Consider the following 4,303-nt stretch of genomic DNA (forward strand, 5'->3'; position numbering starts at 1 on the left):
GACTTGGTAAACATTTTGTTGTTTTTTATCTACACTCTACATTCTCCTAATGACGCTCCACGGTTTCGCATTCATTCTTCATCGTCTTACCGCTGCACAGAAGCACCTCCTGTTCTCTACGCGTGCGAGCAGACACTGGGGAGATGTTGAATGAATGCCGCGACACAGATGAATGCATGTATAGAAGCTAATTGGCCTTCCTGTTGGCTAAGAGGCCTTGTAGCCTTGACAGTACTGAAAGGAACCTATGAGATGGAGTATAGGTAGCATCCTATGAATTTCCAAAAGCTCACTATCACCCGGTAAGATGAATCATCATCATCATCATCATCAGCCTGACTACGTCCACTGCAGGACAAAGGCCTCTCCCATGTTCCGCCAGTTAACCCGGTCCTGTGCTTGCTGCTGCCAATTTATACCCGCAAACTTCTTAATCTCATCTGCCCACCTAACCTTCTGTCTCCCCCTAACCCGCTTCCCTTCTCTGGGAATCCAGTCAGTTACCCTTAATGACCAGCGGTTATCCTGTCTACGCGCTACATGCCCTGCCCATGTCCATTTCTTCTTCTTGATTTCAGCTATGATATCCTTAACCCCCGTTTGTTCCCTAATCCACTCTGCTCTCTTCTTGTCTCTTAAGGTTACACCTACCATTTTTCTTTCCATTGCTCGCTGCGTCGTCCTCAATTTAAGCTGAACCCTCTTTGTAAGTCTCCAGGTTTCTGCTCCGTAGCTAAGTACTGGCAAGATACAGCTGTTATATACCTTCCTCTTGAGGGATAGTGGCAAACTACCTGTCATAATTTGAGAGTGCTTGCCGAATGTGCTCCACCCCATTCTTATTCTTCTAGTTACTTCAATCTCGTGGTTCGGCTCTGCGGTTATTACCTGCCCTAAGTAGACATAGTCTTTCACAACTTCAAGTGCACTATTACCTATCTCGAAGCGCTGCTCCTTGCCGAGGTTGTTGTACATTACTTTCGTTTTCTGCAGATTAATTTTAAGACCCACCTTTCTGCTCTCCTTGTCTAACTCCGTAATCATGAGTTGCAATTCGTCCCCTGGGTTACTCAGCAATGCAATGTCATCGGCGAAGCGCAGGTTACTAAGGTATTCTCCATTGACTCTTATCCCTAACTGTTCCTATTCTAGGCTTCTGAAAACCTCCTGTAAGCACGCGGTAAATAGCATTGGGGAAATTGTGTCCCCCTGCCTTACACCCTTCTTGATTGGTATTCTGTTGCTTTCTTTATGAAGCACTATGGTAGCAGTTGATCCCCTGTAGATTTCTTCCAGAATGTTTATATATACTTCATCTACGCCCTGATTCCACAGTGTTTGCATGACGGCTGATATTTCTACTGAATCAAACGCCTTCTCGTAATCTATGAAGGCTATGTATAGGGGTTGGTTATACTCTGAGCATTTCTCTATTACCTGATTGATAGTATGAATGTGGTCAATTATTGAGTAGCCTGTTCGAAATCCTGCTTGTTCCTTTGGTTGATTGAATTCTAATGTTTTCTTTACTCTGTTAGCAATTACCTTTGTAAATAGCTTATATACTACAGAGAGCAAGCTGATCGGCCTGTAATTCTTCAAGTCCTTGTCATCTCCTTTCTTATGTATTAAGATAATGTTAGCGTTCTTCCAAGACTCTGGTACTCTTCCCGTCAGGAGACACCTCGTAAACAGGGTGGCTAGCTTTTCTAACACAATCTGTCCTCCATCTTTCAGCAGATCTGATGTTACCTGATCCTCACCAGCAGCCTTGCCCCTTTGCATGCTCTCCAAAGCTTTTCTGACTTCTTCTATCATTACTGGTGGGGTGTAATCTGGGTTACTGCTAGTTTTTATAGTATTAAGGTCGTGGTTGTCTGGGCTACTGTACAGATCTCTGTAAAACTCCTCCGCTATTTTAACTATCCTATCCATATTGGTAGTTATTTTGCCTTCTTTGTCCCTTAGTGCATACATCCGACTTTTGCCTATCCCAAGTTTCCTCTTCAATGTTTTGACACTTCCTCCGTTTTTCAGAGCGTGTTCAATTCTCTCCATGTTATACCTTCTTACATCGCATACTTTACGTCTATTAATCAACTTCGAAAGCTCTGCCAGTTCTATTTTGTCTGTTGTACTTGACACTTTCATGATTTGACGCTTCTTAATTAGGTTCTTCGTTTCCTGCGAAAGCTTGCCAGTGTCCTGTCTAACTACCCTGCCTCCAACTTCCACTGCACACTCCGTAATGATACTCGTCAGATTATCATTCATTGTATCTACGCTAAGGTTGGTTTCCTCACTAAGAGCCGAGTACCTGTTCTGCAGCGACACTCTGAATTCCTGTACTTTCCCTCTCAGTGCTAGCTGATTTATTGGCTTCTTGCGTATCAGTTTCTGCCGTTCCTTCTTCAAGTCTAGGCGAATTCGAGACCGTACCATTCTATGGTCACTGCATCGTACCTTGCCAATCACTTCCACATCTTGCACGATTCCAGGGTGTGCACTCATTATAAAGTCTATTTCGTTCTTATTTTTGCCATTAGGGCTCCTCCATGTCCACTTGCGGTTTTCTCGTTTTCGGTAGAATGTATTCAAAATCCGTAAATTATTGCGTTCTGCGAATTCTACTAGTAGCTCTCCTCTGGCGTTTCTAGTACCGATGCCATAATCTCCTACTGCCTGGTCTCCAGCCTGCTTCTTCCCTACCTTTGCATTAAAGTCGCCCGTCACTATAGTATACTGTGTTTTTACCTTACTCATTGCCGATTCCACGTCTTCATAGAAGCTTTCAACTGAAACGTCATCATGGCTGGATGTAGGCGCGTAAGCCTGTACTACCTTCATCTTGTATCTTTTATTCAGTTCAATTACGATACCTACCACCCTTTCATTAATGCTATAGTATTCCTCTATGTTGCCAGCTATGTTTCTGTGAATTAGGAACCCCACTCCCAGTTCTCTTCTGTCTGCCAAGCCCCTGTAACAAAGGACGTGCCCATTCTGTAGCACCGTATAGGCCTCATCTGTCCTCCTAACCTCACTGAGCCCTATTATATCCCATTTAACACCCTCTAGCTCCTCGAATAGTACAGCTAGACTTCCCTCACTAGATAAGGTTCTAGCATTAAACGTTGCCAAGTTCAGGTTCCAATGGCGGCCTGTCCGGATCCAGAGATTCTTAGCACCCTCTGCTGCGTTGCAGATCTGACCGCCGCCGTGGTCAGTTGCTTCGCAGCTGCTGGGGACTGAGGGCCGTGAGTTATTTGACGTAAGCATGTGGGAGGTAGTGGCCAGATACTGCACCAGGATGGCCAATCCTTCTCTGGTGAGGGAGTGCGTTTTCGGCGGTGTTTGCCGGTGAGGCCGCACCCCAGGCCTCTTAATGCAGTTCCATCAACACGCGGATTTTTTTTTTTTTAATCCGGTTGGGAACTGCACGGTACCGGGATTTGAACCACGGACCTCTTGCATGCGAGGCGGATGCTCTAACCACTACGCCATCGCCGCAGTAAGATGAATACTGGTTTCCAACTCTACTTGAAAGCAATACTTGAGGTTAAATAGCATTCACATGGGCACAACTTATGAAAATAGGCTCTTATTAGAATTCAGGCACAAACGTCAAAAATGGGCATTGATTAGCACTATAAAACACCATAACAGCTCTTCTTAACCTTTAATTTCACGCTCATATGTAAAATTGGCATTATAGGAATACAAGAAACAAAATTGGCATTTGTCTATAATCAGATCTCTAATCATTATGCACCTTTTCAACGAGACACCCACCACCGTGGTCTAGTGGGGATGGTGCTTGACTGGTGGCCTAAAAGTTGCGGGATCAAATCCTGGCCACGTTAGCCACATGTTGATGTAGGTGAAATGATGCCCACCGGTTTCTTTCCTCATGCTTCGCTCGCTCTAGCTACACCCCCGAATACTGCGAACACCTGCAACAAACCGTTCTTGCTGAAAATCTGGATCGCTTGCTAAATCTTGCCAAAATTTAAATGTTGTGTAGTTAGACTGAAGCAAAGACAAGCTAACATGTGAAATTTCAAAAGCTGTGGCCGTCAACAAAAGTGCAAAATCATGCATTATCATCATACTACTGAGAGAAAAAGAAAAAGATTAATGTGGGCAAGTAACCAATCTGGAAATCAGTGAGCATTGCAATCACTCTTAAATGCTACAAAAATGCAAGCAGAGTTTCAATGAACATTCAGTTGGGTGTCCAGCAATGTGTCGTGTCTCCTTCCGTCCTCATCCAAGTAGTTGGCTGAAATACCCTCACTGTATG

This window comes from Rhipicephalus microplus, chromosome 7 (assembly GCF_043290135.1).
Source record: "Rhipicephalus microplus isolate Deutch F79 chromosome 7, USDA_Rmic, whole genome shotgun sequence".
In the NCBI taxonomy this organism is placed as follows: Eukaryota; Metazoa; Arthropoda; class Arachnida; order Ixodida; family Ixodidae; genus Rhipicephalus; species Rhipicephalus microplus.